Source organism: Hemiscyllium ocellatum, unplaced genomic scaffold (genome assembly GCF_020745735.1).
Source record: "Hemiscyllium ocellatum isolate sHemOce1 unplaced genomic scaffold, sHemOce1.pat.X.cur. scaffold_1158_pat_ctg1, whole genome shotgun sequence".
Lineage (NCBI taxonomy): Eukaryota > Metazoa > Chordata > Chondrichthyes > Orectolobiformes > Hemiscylliidae > Hemiscyllium > Hemiscyllium ocellatum.
This window is the reverse complement of record NW_026867689.1, coordinates 30,972-46,028: the sequence shown is the minus strand read 5'-3', so window position 1 is coordinate 46,028 and position 15,057 is coordinate 30,972. Positions and strand designations below refer to the sequence as shown.

General features: G+C 44.5%; 1 long non-coding RNA gene across 2 annotated transcripts; it reads left to right on the top strand.

The window, feature by feature from the left end:
• The first annotated feature begins 7,340 nt into the window (after window positions 1-7,340).
• LOC132809372 (uncharacterized) lies at window positions 7,341-14,684 on the top strand. Of its 2 annotated transcripts, none has more exons than XR_009642281.1 (3): window positions 7,341-7,402; window positions 8,035-8,141; window positions 14,582-14,684. It is a non-coding gene; the product is annotated as an uncharacterized LOC132809372 (long non-coding RNA). The 2 variants fall into 2 exon arrangements; XR_009642282.1 differs by lacking the exon at window positions 7,341-7,402 and adding an exon at window positions 7,509-7,772.
• Window positions 14,685-15,057: the final 373 nt, after the last annotated feature.

Sequence of the window (15,057 nt, the reverse complement as noted above, 5' to 3'; positions counted from 1 at the left end):
GGCGAGTGGGGGGGGCGAGTGGGGGGGGCGAGAGGGAGAAGGGGGCGGAGAGGGGTGGGGGGTTAAGAGGGGTGTACTGGGGGGGCGCTAGAAGGTGGGGGAGGGGGCGGGAGGGGAGGAGAGAGGCGGGAGAGAGTAGTGGAGAGACGAAAGGAGAGTGCTGGCTGTGTCATTTCATCGTCTGTGAAACACATTGAGACCGGCGAAGTCCCTCATCCTGATAACGTTCTGGTCAGGACTCCAGTCACTAATTTGCTGCCAGGTTCTGACACATAACCAAAAACACTACAGGAGTTGCACTTGCAGAGAATAAGGGAGCCACGGTTACATCAACATCAGAACACGAGGAGGCTATTTAGCTTCGTGAGCCTATTCCACCATTCACCCAAATCATGGTCATCTTCATCATCATGACAAATCCCTGTCTTTGTCCCATAATCCTTCAGCATTTTCATTCCAAATCTACCAACCTCAAATTTGAAATTTGCAAATAATTTCCAATCAATCGCTGTTTGTGGAACTTTATCAAACTATCCATTTCTGTGTATAAAAGTGTTCCCCGTTATCACACCTCAATGTTCTGACTCGAACACTTTATCTGTTTAATCTTTCTTCTTAAGTTAAGCCTTGGAATCCAAATATCACTTCAGTAAATCTACACTGCACTTCCCCTCAGAGGGATACTCTCCTTCAGCCATGGTGCCCAGCCCTGACAGCTTGGTCTAACTAGGTTCGGATTTGCTGAAGCATGACTTCTAATCCTTTGGTATCTCGTCTTCTGTCGAGATCAATGTCAACATTCCACCGGCCCCTTGGTCACTTTCCTGAACCTGTTTGAGACATTTTCGTGAACTATACAGCTGGATCAATCCCAGTAGTTTCTTTGGAGTCCACTCTCTCTCTATTTTCACAATCACAAAATATCCGATTTTGATCCAACCTCTCACTGGTCGACACAAACTCATCTGTCGTTTTTTTTTCATTTCCTGAATCTATCAAGATTGCTTTCTAATGCTGTGCTTCCATCTACCGACACTTGGAATCGCTGTCATCTGCAGAGTGGCCCCAAATGTTGAATGTGGCTTTCCTTTCATTATGAATAGTGAATAATTAGGGCTCCAACATCGAACATGCAGGATATCACTAAACATATCCTTCCAATTAGAATACCTCTTACTATCTGCACAAATGTCTCTTGTTCAAATCAAATTCCTCTGCAAAAATATCTTTTGCATCTTATTACCTTTAATGAACAGTAGAAAGGTGTAAATTCAGGGACATGCTTCACAGTCAAATTTGCCTTGTGTTTATCTGATTGGGGGAGCAAGGAATCCCAGTAAATATTAATCGTTGTCTTCACTATATGGGAACTCGATCACAAAGATTAACAATGTCAAGTATTTATTCTCCTTCATGATTTATAAACTCTGGGCACATTGTGACCGAGTGGTACTCGCTTTTTTTTTCAGAAACACAGGCCCTGCCCAACTGTTGGCTCACACTTGTTACACCATATGGTCCTCGTCCTCTCCATCTGAATCTCATGGCAAGGTACCTCGAACATGGAGAGGAGCAACTATTCCAAGCACTGAGATCCCACTAATTGGTAACACCACTCACCCTAATCCATAAGAGAAGCCGACTGGTCCCGCACTATGTCCCCATCTGAACCATCCTGCTGGCTGCGTTCCTTCCCCATATGAAAGTGGTGTTGGCTCTCTGGTGGCAGAAGGGAACGGAAGGATTTCTCTTCAATCTCATCTTTAGTCATTGGCTCGTCAAACTTATGGGAGTATTCAGTGGCAACAGAAGCAGAGGCTGTAGAGACAATAAATGATTGACATTGTTCTTTGTTATTTTCCATTGCTAACTGAAAGGTTTAGAACTTGAACTTGAAGTTAAGGGCTGAGCTAGAATCCTTGGATTAACTATCTGCTCAAGGAGCAGAGTGGGGTTACAATTATTGATTCAACACAACTTTGATATTGAATCACACATTGTTTAAGTTTCCTTGTGCACAACCACAGATCCAAGGGAAACACAAGGAACTTGGATTGAATAGGTTAAGCTCATGACTGAATAAAGGAATCTTGAATTAAAGCAGTGCAAGACATGTGCCTATTTGACCCACATATCCTTTGGGTAGGGAAGGAGTGCTAACGTAGCAAAAGATTTGATTGATTCAAATCATCTAACTGAAGAGACACATTTCCCTGCTTAAGTCATGAGATCATTGGAAGGACAAAACATCATTTCTGGTTAAAGAATTCACCTTTCTCACCAGGTAATGAAGGCACACTGTCTCTGCGGATTGAGTCGTTGGCCACTGTTTGAACCACCTCCTCAGTAGAGCTATTTCCCTTTTGTGTGGCCAGAGGTTCTGCTTTTCTCCAAGAATGGTAAGGGTGAGCTGTCTTGTTTACTGCTGCCGCTGCTGCTCCTATAGAAATGTCACAGAACAACACAGATGCATCGTTTCAGGACACAAAAACAGGTTCTCAGTATCTGTGATTTACACAGGCTTCCTTCTCAACCTAAACCCATCAACATAGTTTTCTTTGATTTCTTGTATTCCAAGCTCCTCCTTGAATTCATCTGTTATTTGCTTCAATTATTCCTGATGAAGTAAGTTCTACATTCAAACCCCTTTTTGGTAAAGACTTTGTCGCCCTCTGCAAATTCCCCGTGAGATTTAATAGTGATTACAATTATATCCACAGATCCAGTGGATTCTGACATTCACAAGCAGAAACATCTTTTCCATGTCTACCCGATCAAACGTAACTGGACCATGTCACTCTTTTACAATGAGACAAGACTGTCCAATCTTACTTGATGAATTCAAATTCAGTTTGAATATAATTCCAGTAACTATTCTTTATCTTCCCTACTGCCTCTACATCCATATTACAATATGTAGATCGGAACTGTTTGCAGTGCTCCAAGGGTGATCTGTCCATGGTTCTACACATATCGAACACATTTCCATTCTGTCGTCCCAGAAATAAACCCATGATCTACTTTTCTATTTAACCTCACAAACTGGTGCCATTTGCTGCCAGTGACTCATTGCTATCTGCAGATCCCTCTGCCCTATTTAAGGACATATTCCCAAAGAGGAAGTGGTCTCTTTATTCTTTTGACCACAGTGTACTACCTCACACATGGGTGGAGGTTAATCTTCCACAGCTTTGACTGCAATATTCCCTTAACCAAATCTTCCCAACAGTAAGTCTTCCTAAAAACAAAACGCCAACATATTAATGTACTTAATGTCGTCAACTATTTCTTATTTGAAAAGCACTAACTGTCGAGCTCAGTTTTGAACAAACATCCTCTGCCACAGTTATCAAAATGCCACAAGCTGAACGACAACCACTATTTACATTCATATTCACTGCAGCCTAAGAATGAGAGGTGGTATCATTGAGGGTCTATAAAATGGTCAAGGGATTGACCAAGTAGAGGCAGAGAAGATGATTCAATCTACAATGAGTCGTCCTAAGTTTACAATGAAGGGAAAGTTGGAGGAATTACTTCTCTCAGAGGATGGGGAATTCCCTATCTCAGAACACTGTGGATTCTGGGACATGAAGTAAATTTAAATAAGAGACACACAGACTTTTAATCAGTAATGGGTTGAAGGGTTAAGGAGGGCTGGCAGGAAAGTGGTGTTCAGGCCAAGAGGAGATTCACAATCAAGCTGCCTAAATTTTAAACATGAACACTTCTTAATAGTTCACTTGATCCTAACGAAATATTTTGTGCAAAACAAATCACATGATACATAGTTATTCAGAGAACAAAACAAGTTTGTTCATTGAAGAACCCAGAGGAAAAGGTGATGAAACAATGTGAGTTTGATATACCTCAATCATCATTTCAAGTGCATTCTCTGCATAAATTCTCCTTTTCCTCCTCGAAGTATTCAACTTCTTGAATAATTGAGAGAATGAAGTCACAGTTGTACAATACATAAATCAGACCCTTCAGTCCAACTTGCCCATGCTGACCAGATATCCTAAATTAATCTAGTCCCATTTGCCAGCATTTGTTCCATATCCATCTTAGACCATAAGACATAGGAGTGGAAGTAAGGCCATTCGGCCCATCGAGTCCACTCCGCCATTCAATCATGGCTGATGGGCATTTCAACTTCACTTACCAGCATTCTCCCTGTAGCCCTTAATTCCTCGAGGCAACAAGAATCTATCAATCTTAAACCCTTTCTACTGATTATCAGTTTATTTTACTTTATCAGCACTTGAAATACTGACTTTTTTTTCTCCCAACATTGGTGAAAGAAATCATAACTTCATTCATCCAAATTAATTTTGTAATCTTTCACAAAGAAACAAGTGAGAACAACATATAGTGGAGTGCAAAACAAAATACTGCAGCTGCACGATATCTGGGAACACTCTAAAGGTGAGGCACTGATACTTTGGTGTAACCTGCAGTCTGGCCAAATTGCAGCAAAAAGCTGTTCAATTTTATCTGCAAACTATTGAATAAAATCCTCCTTGCACAATAATGAGGCAGCATTTTGGGATGTCATTTTTAAAACATATTATTTTCAAAGTTACTCACAATTAAGAGTGATCATTTGGTACTGTCTGCATAACACAGTACGAAAAGGAATTAACAGAAAAAAAAAAATAACCCAAATTCAGAGTCACAAATTCATTGATGTTGCATGGGTCCAGCATTTATAAGTAATCAATTTTTAAAAATAAATAGATACATTTACTAACTATATTGGAGTACAGTCAAGTTCCTTACTGGACAGAGTCCGCATGGATTTAAGAGAGGGGAATCATACTTAGCAAATCTACTGAAAGAATCTACAGAGTCGAATATTAAAGTAAGAAATAGCAGGACATTTAGAAAAGCTTATCATTAAACATGGTAGTCTGGGTTTTGTGAAAGAGAAACTATATTTGACAAATTTGCGACAGTTCATTGAGGAGATAACAAGCAGAACTGATAAAAGGCAATCCAATGATGTTCTGTATTTGGAATTTAAAAATGCAAATGATAAGGTGCTACATAAAAGTTAATTGCACAATTGAGGAGCTCATGGTATCGGGGTAATGTATTAGCATGGATTGAGGATTGGTTAACCACACTGGCTGTTGCTGAGTCCTCACTTGCAGTGCTGTATACAATGTTAGCTCCTATATTTAATAAAGGATAAACCAACATCGGAGACCATTCAAAAAAGATTCACTTAGCTGCTTCGAGCATGAAAGGGTTGACCTATCAAGAATAGATAAGCAGGGGTGATCTTATGGAAACAAGATTCTGAGGAGCTTGATAGGGTGGATGTTGACTAGATCTTCCAGCACCAGTGAAGTCTCAAACCAGGGGTCATTACAGAGGGGAACATTCATTTTAGAAAAAGTCAAGATTTTTTCTCTCAGTGAATGGCTAGAATTTTCTCACCCAAACTTTAGTGGAAGTTAAATGTGGGAGGGGAATGGTTGGGTTACTCTTCGGAGGGTTGTTCTGGCTTGTTGGGATGAAGGGCCTGTTTCCACACAGTAGGGAATCTATGATTCTATCTCAAATTATTTTAAAAGAGGGCAGATAGATTTTTGAAATATTGAACAGTTGAGGGCTATGCGGATCAAGCATAAAAGAGGTGTTGAGGTCTGGGTTGGCCCAGCCATGATCTGATAGAATGGGGGAACAAGCTGAAAGGGATGAATGCCCTCCTCCTGCTCCGATTCCTCGAGGCTCCATTTCATTTTTTTTTTGTTTCCAAAGAAGAGCGTAATACAATGTGCTAAAGATTTAGATGTTGTGAAAATGGGGTGTTTATGTACTGATTCAGATGGCATTGATTCATCAATCACAGCTATACAGTCATGAGTAGGAAGGCAATTCCCTCCATGAATAAAGGAAATCTACTGCAGAGCTCAAGCAAAGGGAATTCTTACCCTCAGTAAACTCTCAACCCAACCTACCTCTTGCAAAAATGCCTTCCCGTTTTCCAATTCCTCCGCCTCCGATGATTCTGCTCCCAGGAGGACCAGTTCCACCATGGAACACACCAGATGGCCTCCTTCTTTAGAGACCGCAATTTCCCTTCCCACGTGGTTAAAAATGCCCTCCAACGCATCTCGTCCACATTCCACACCTCCGCCCTCCACACCCCACCTCTCCAACTGTAACAAGGACAGAACGCCCCTGGGGCTCACCTTCCACCCTATAAACCTTCGCATAAACCAAATCATCTACCGACATTTCTGCCACCTCCAAAAAGACCCCCCCACCAGGGATATATATTCCCTCCCCACCCCTTCCCGCCTTCTGCAAAGACCGTTCCCTCCGTGACCAACTGGTCAGGTCCACGCCCCCTACAACCCACCCTCCATCCTGGCACTTTCCCCTGCCACAACAGGAACTGTAAAACCTGTGCCCACACCTCCTCGCTCACCTCTAACCAAGGCCCTAAAGGAGCCTTCCACATCCATCAAATTTTACCTGCACATCCACTAATTTCATTTATTGTATCCGTTGCTCCCGATGTGGTCTCCTCTACACTGGGGAGACTGGGGGAAGCCTCCTAGCAGAGCGCTTCAGGGAACATCTCCGGGACACCCCCACCAATCCATCACACTGCCCCGTGGCCCAACATTTCAACTCCCCCTCCCACTCTGCCGAGGACATGGAGGTCCTGGGCCTCCTTCACCGCCGCTCCCTCACCACCAGACGCCTGGAGGAAGAACGCCTCATCTTCCGCCTCAGAACACTTCAACCCCAGGGCATCAATGTGGACTTCAACAGTTTCCTCATTTCCCCTTCCCCCACCTCACCCTAGTTCAAACTTCCAGCTCAGCACTGTCCCCATGACTTGTCCGGCCTTGCCCTACCTGCCTGTCTTCTTTCCCACCTATCCACTCCACCCTCTCCTCCCTGACCTGTCACCTTCATCCTCTCCCCCACTCACCCATTGGACTCTATGCTACTTTCTCCCCACCCTCCTCTCGCTTATCTCTCCACGCTTCAGGCTCACTGCCTTTATTCCTGATGAAGGGCTTTTTCTCTGCCCTTTGGATGCTGCATGAACTGCTGTGCTCCTCCAGCACCACTGACCCAGAATCTGGGTTCCAGCATCTGCAGTCATTGTTGTTACCTCCCATCACATGACCCAACATCTCAGCACAAGCAGGACACACTGCGCATGCTCCAGCCAACAGTGACCCCGGGTGATTGATGTCAGCACCGGACCAATGAAAGGACGGTGGGCGGAGCTGGAGGACCTAGCGGGAGGTTGATCCTCCAACCAATCACAGTGAATGAAGGGCGGAGCTAACGTAAACCATGTGATCACCCTCGCGCCCGACGCAGAGTCGCTGTAATGAAAGCTCGGGAAGTTATGGAGAGAAAGGAGACGGTAAGGAAAGAAATAAACAGGGAAACGGGAGAAAACTGTGTTGCTATAGCGGAGAGGTTTTACAAACAAATTGTGCATGTCGGAAAACACAAATTTGAACGTCCCAGTCCCGTGTTTGCAGTAAATGGGGAATTGCCTCAGCGGCTGCAGGCCTGAGTGAGCGCCGCCATCTTTATTCGGGACAAGGATTCACTGGACACGTGCGGAGCCGCCATCTTTGTAGGGGGCAAGGTGCAGCCAGGCGCATGTGCAGCCTCTCTCTGGTACAGAGTCATTGTGATGACAGCAGCCAATCCTGCTCTGATTCACCTCTGGGCTCCCTCAGGACCACTTTGTCAATGTCCAGCTTCCTCAGTCTCCAACCATGGGGGTATGTTTGGTCTGTTTAATACTGTATTATTACTTTTACAGACTTTGTAAATGAGTTTTTCACTGCGGCCCAGCCCCTGACCATGTGCTGCTCTATTATCAGATTTTTTTTATCTTGAATATTTTTGACAGTCAAGAATTCTTTTTTCCAATAAGCAAGTGTATTTTTCTTCCATTTCTGACTATCAAATTCTGAACCATTTTCATTCCCTGTAATTCATTTTGCACTCCCTGAAACATCAACTGTGTTTCTCCTTCCACAGATCCCAGTGATTAATGCCAAAGCCCTGTTGCCTGTGGAGAGGGTGATGTTTGACTTTCTTGTACAGCTGCAGTTTGTGTGGTGAAGGTGCTCCCACAATGTGGTTGGGTAAGAGACATTACAGATTATTCATTACAGCAACAGTGATGATTTGAAGATAATGTCCAAATCAAGAACAGTTTGTAGTTTTATTATCATGCTTTCACAAAAATATTATTGAGAACTTTAGATATGAGGCCAGAGATGGAGATATTTGGTCAGGTGACCAAAAGCATTGCCAAAAGTAGGTTTTGAGGGATGTCTTAAAGGTGGAAAGCAGACCTGTGAGGTTTTGTCTGCAAATTCCAGACCATGGTGCTTTAGCAACTGTAGAATCAGCAAAACAATTGAAATAATGAATTAACAAATCATTGGGAGTCTCGAAGAAAATGGGTTGTCGAGGTCTCAAAGGATGTGTGGTGCAGGGAGCTAGGGATGATCACAGCCAGGAATTATATGAAGAGTGAGTTTTCTAAATTGTTGTTGCTTATGAATAGGAGCCTTTTGATGGATCAACATGTTTTGGGAGAAGTGAGCACAGTTTTCAGTTTTTCTTGAGATTACAGAGAGGTTGAATTTGGGAGGCTGGCTAGGAGTGTGTTTGGATAATTAAGTCTGGAGATAACACAAGGTGGATGAGAGTATATGAGCTGAGACAAGGGTAGAATCAGCTAGAAATAGTGGTGTTGGAGTGGGACTGGGCTGTCACTCTCACCTCACCTCTGGGATTCAGCTGGTTGTCAGGTTGTGAATCAGGCGGTAACACAATCGGGAGCTGAGTGGCCCTGGTGGAGCCTAAAATGAGTGTCACTCAGCTGGCTGTTGCTGAGCAGCTGCTGCTTGGTCGTCCTGCTAATGACTACTTCCATCACTTTACTGCTGATCGAGTTGGACTGATGGAGGGAAATTGCCTGGATTGGATTTGCCCTGTGTTTTTATTTGAACATCCCTGGGCAATGTTCCACATTGTCAGTAGATGCCAGTGCTGGAGCGGTACGTGGCTTGGTGGGTGGCAAGTTCTGGAGCACAAGCTATCAGTATTATTGCCAGAATGTTAGCAGGACCCAAAGCCTTTACACTACTTAACCATTTTGTTGATATTATTCAAACTAAATAGAACTGGCTTAAAGCTCACATCTGTGATGTTAGGAACCACTGGAGAATGCTGATCATCCCACTTTGCATCTGGCTGAAAATTGCTGCAAATGCAATCTTATCTTTTGCATGGATGTGTGAAACCCCAGTAAGGGTGGGGATATCTGTGGTGCTTCCTGCAACTAGTTGTTTAATTGTCCATTACCATTCACAACTGGGTGTGGCAGAACTGCAGAGCCCTGATCCACTCCATTGGATGTGGGATCACTTAGCTCTGTTGCTTGCTGATGCTGTTTGAAATGCAGATGGTCCTGTTGGTAGCTTCACCAGGTTGGCACTTCATTTTTAGGTATGCCTGGTGCTGCTCATGGCATGCCCTCCTTTCCTGTCCATTGTGATGGGTGAGTGCGGGATGTACAAACCCATGAGATTACAGATTGTGCTGGAGTACAGTTCTGCTGCTGTTGTTATCCCACAGTGCCTCAGAGAAATCCAGTTTGAGTTCCTACATCTGTCCCATTTAGCACGGTGATAGTAGCACTCAGCACAAGGGAGGTTTTTCTCAACTTTATGGCGAGGCTTTGTCTCCAAAAGGACTGTGGGATGGTCGCTCTTACCGACACTGTCATGGAGAGATGCATTTGCAGCTGGTAGATTCATAACGATAAGGTGTAGTATCTTTTTCCCTCACCACCTGCTGCAAACCCCATTTGAACAGTTCTGTCCTTGAGGACTGAGACAGCTCAGTCTGAGCTACTCTCTCAGCTACTGAGTTAGACTCACCTTCCCAGAAGTCCTTCGCTCCTACCTCGCACCTCTAATATTCCATGTCTTTTTTTTCACTGGAGAAGGATGTGGAAGCTAGAGAGTTTGGAGAAATGAATAGTGATAACTTGAAAAGTGTCTGTTACAGAGGAGGAGTTTCAGGATGTCTTAAATTGCATCAAGGTGGATAAAGCCTTGGGACCTGATCAGGTGTATTCCAGAAATTTGTGGGAAGCTCGGGAAGTGATTGCTGGGCCCCTCCCTGACATATTGGTATTATCGTTCGTGACAGGTGAGGTGCTGGAAGACGGGTGCCATTCTTTTTTTTTAAAAAAAGGTGGTAACAAAAGGCCAAGGAACACGAGAACAGTGAGCCTGAAGTCAGTGGCAGGCAAGTTGTTGGAAGGGATTCTGAGGGACAGGATTTACATGTATTTGGAAAGACAAGGAATGATTAGAGAGTCAGCATGGCTTTGTGCGTGGGAAATTGTCGCTCTAACCTGATTGAGTTTTTTTTGAAGAAGTGCTAGGAAGATTGATGAAGACAGACTGTGGACATTGTCTATATGGGCATTGAACAAGGTTCCACAGAGCAGACTGGTTAGCAAGGTTAGATAACATGGAATGCAGGGAGAACTATCTATTTGGATACAAAACAGGCTTGAAGGTAGGAGACAGTGGGTGGTGATGAAGGGTTGCTTTGTGGACTGGAAGTCTCTGAAAAGCAGTGTGCTGCAGGAATGGATATTGGGTCCTTAAATAAATGACTTGGATGTGAATATATGAGGTAGGTTTACAGAAAATACAAAATTGTAGGTGTAGTGGACAGTGAAGAAGGTTAGTTTAGAATACAACAGGATCTTGATCAGATGGGCCATTCGAGTGAGGAATGGCAGATGGAGTTCAATTTAGACAAATGTGAGCTGCTGCATTTTGGTAAGGCAAATCAGGACAGGACTTAATGTATTTAATGGTAAGTTCCTGGGGAGTGTTGCTGAAAAAAGAGGTACATTGTTCCTTGAATGTAGAGTCGCAGGTCGGCAGGTAGTGAAGGTGGTGTTTGGTATGCTTATATTTATTGGTCAATGCATTGAATACAGAAGCTGGGACGTTATATTGTGGCTGGATAGGACATTTGACAATGAGAACCTTTTTCCACGTATGGAGTCAGCTATTACGAGGGGGCATAGCTTTAAATTAAGGGGAGGTAGGTATAGGACAGATGTTAGGGGTAGATTCTTTACTCAGCGAGTCGTGAGTTCATGGAATGCCCTGCCAGTAGCAGTGGTGGACTCTCCCTTTTTATGGGCATTTAAACGGGCATTGGATAGGCAAATGGAGGGTAGTGGGCTCGTGTAGGTTAGGTGGGCTTGGGTCAGCGCAACATCGAGGGTCAAAGGGCCTGTATTGCGCTGTATTTTTCTATGTTCCTTGTTCTATGATAAAGCCATTTCAGGAATTCCGTTTTCAGTTCGAATTTTCCTGTTCTGAGAAGGATGTTGTGAAACTTGAAATGGTTCAGACAAGATTTACAAAGATTTGCTACAGTTGGAGGATTTGGGCTACACAGAGAGGCTAAATAGGCTGGGGTTAAATTCCCTTGAGAATCAAAGACTGAGAGGTGACGTTTGGGAGATTTATAAAATCACGAGGGGCGTGGATATGGTGAACAGCTGGGGTCTTTTTTCCCCCCCAGGTTAGGTGAGTCCAAAACAAGACCACGTGGGTTTAAGTTGAGAGGGCAAAGATTTAAAAGGGATCAAAGGGGCAACGTTTTCAAGCTGAGTGTGGTGTGTGAATGGAATGAGCTGCCAGATGAAGTAGTGGAGACTGATACAATTACAACATTTAAAAGGCATCCAATTGGGTACGTGATTAGGAAGGGTTTTGAGGAATTCAGACCAATATCCGGCAAGTGGGACTCCGTTAGTTTAGGATTCCTAGTTGGCATGGGCGAATTGGTCCATTGTTTCTGAGCTGTACATCTCAGCACAGATAATTCTTGGATCTGAGAAGGTTAAGCAGTGATTTCGACAAGGGGGAGATTTGTTTCTAGGATATTTTAATTTGCAGAGAGAGGGGAATTGTTAACAATGTCACAATATTAGTAACTACTTGAAGTTAAATGGAAAATAATGTGAATATGTGACCTATATTTTACTGAGTACATTCTGAGCATCTGGAACAGTCTGAACAGCGGGTGGACACAGATTCAGCAGGTGTTCTCAAACAGATTTGCAATTTTACTTCTTACGGAAAGATTGGGAAGCTGTGGGTAAATGCGAGGGGAGTTGGGACGGATTTGCAGCATCTCCAGAGGGAGAGCGTACAGCCCCAATGGGCTGAATAGCCCCCAGCCCCTGTGCTCTGTGATACTGCCCTATTCACTGTGAAGTATGAAGCTCATCCCAAGGCAGAGAGAGCGAGGAGCCCACCACTCACCTCACAATGGGGGATGGCTTGATTGATGGCAGCTCCAGACCAATGGGAGGAGAGTCTGTGTGGTCCTGCAGCCAATGGGAGTGAATGAGGGGTGTGGCCAGCAAGACGACACCTGTCCATGAGCTGTGCAGGTGCAGTGTCACTGGGTGGGGGTGGGAGAGACAGCAGGGACTGGGACAGAGGCTGTTGGACCTGAATTACAAACTCCCGGTAAATTAAAACCAAAAGAACTGCAGATGCTGTAAATCAGAAACAACAACCAGGAGGTTCTGGAGAAGCTCAGCAGGTCTGGCAGCATCTGTGACGAGAAATCAGAGTTAACGTTTCAGATCCGGTGTCCCTGCCTCACAGCTGATGTTACTGTGAGAACAAATGTTGGGTTATATGCAGAAGGTAGGGTTTGGGGAGGATGTAAGGAGTAAAGGATAGGTAGGGATAGAGCGAGAAGAACGGTTGGATAAAGGAGTGGATAACGATCTGGCTGGGGGAGGGTGACTAGCTGTTAATGGAGACTATTAATGGCTAACCATAGGTAGTGTGTAATGACAGGCTGTGAGAACAAGGCCTAGTGTGTGGGGTAGGGGGCTAGGACATGGGGTTGTTAAGCTGTGGTTAACCACTAACTGTCTCCGTTGTAAGCTGTTCCCCACATACATCACTCCACGATTGGAGCTGCAGATGGGCGGCACAGTGGTTAGCACTGTTATATCACAGCGCCAGAGACCTGCGTTCAATTCCCACTTCAGGCAACTGTCTGTGTGGAGTTTGCACATTCTCCCCGTGTCTGTGTGGGTTTCATCCGGGTGCTCCGGTTTCCTCCCACAGTCCAAAAGTGTGCAGTTTAGGTGAATTGGCCATGCTAAATTGCCCGTAGTGTTAGATGTAGGGGTTGGGTATGAGTGGGTTGCTCTTAGAGGGTTGGTGTGGGCTTGTTGGGCCAAAGGGCCTGTTTCCACACTGTAAGTAATCTAATCTTTAAAAAAAAACTCTTGAATATCTTTCCTAATCCCCTCTGTCCTCCTTAAATATGTATCTTAAAGTTTTTCTCTTTAATCAATGTTTCCAGCATTCGTGAAACACTTTAGGAGAATTGTCTGTGTGAAAGGCTCCATAAAATGCAGGTAGTTGTTGTTAATGTCTGACATCAGGAGAAACAGGAATGAACCCTCACTCTTATACCTCTTATAAGAAGATGGGGCTGGGACTGGAAGACCAGGCAGTGCCTGTCGGTCCTCCAACCAATCGGAGTGAATGAGGGGCGTGGCTATAAGCAACCACGTGATCAGCTTCACTGGCAGCACAGTGTGTGTTGTGACCAAGGCATTGGAAATGTGTGAAGGTGCAGGGCAGGGGTAAGGAAAGACATATTGACCAGGAAGGGAAGGAAATTTTAATGGAACGGGCTGAGACGTTTCACAGAACTTAGTGCACATCGGAAAACACAAATTTGAAAATCCCAGGACCGTGTTTGTGGCAAACGGGAAAATGCTTCAAATGGTGAATGGTGCGAGTGAGCTCCGCCACCTTTATTGGGGGCAGTGATTCATGGGACATGAGTGTGGCAGCCAACTTTGTGAGGGGCAAGCTGCAGGGGGACACATGCACAGCTTTGCCTGGCAGGGAGAGATAGGGCAGGATTTACAGAGTGTCAGAGTCAGGGTGTTTTCAATGTCAGAGTGTGATGCTGGAAAAGCACAGCAGGTCAAGCAGCAGCCAATCGGTGGGAAGGAAGATGGACAAGAATGTGGTGCCGAGTTGGAAGGCTGGATCTGGGATAAGGTGGGGGGAGTGGAAATGAGGAAACTGGTGAAATCCACATTGATCCCATGTGGTTGGAGGACCCGAACACAGAAGATGAGGCGTTCTTTCTCCAGGCATCAGATGCCTGGGATTTGGCGGTGGAGGTGGCCCAGGCCCTGCATGTCCTTGGTGGAGCGGGAAGGGGAGTTAAAGTGTTGGGAAACAGGGTGTTTGGGTTGTTCAGTGTTTTACTGTTACTTTCACAGACCTTTTGTAAGTTAATTTTCCTCTGCTGCCCAACCCCTGACAACGTGCTGCTCTCTAAACGGACTGAATTTTCCACAATCACTTTGCCAGTGAATCATTCCTTTTTACAACAAAAGAGGGCATTTTCCTTCCATTTCTGACCATCAAATTCTGCAACATTTTCATTCCCTGAAATATCAACTGTGTTTCTCCTTCCACAGATCCCAGTGATTAATGCCAAAGCCCCATTGCCTGGGGAGAGGGTGATGTTTGACTTCCTTGTACAGCTGCAGTTTGTGTGGTGAAGGTGCTCCCACAATGTGGTTGGGTAAGAGATGTTACAGATTATTCACTCAGCGACAGAGAAAAGTTGAAAATGTATGTGCAAATCAACAACAGTTTGTATTTTTATCATTTTTATAATTTCACGAAATACTATTGATAATTTCTGACATTAGGCAACAGATGGGTATATTAGGTCAGGTGATCAAAAGAATTGCCAAATAAGCAGGTTTTCGGGGATACCTTAAAGGAGAAAAACAGATATGAAAGGATTAGGATAGGAATTCCAGACCGTGTTGCCTTGACAACAGTAGAAACAGCCAATCCGGTGAAGCAATGAATAAACACATCGTTGGGAGTCTGACAGAAAATGAGTTGTTGAGGTCTCACAGGTTGTGTGGTGCAGGGAGACAGG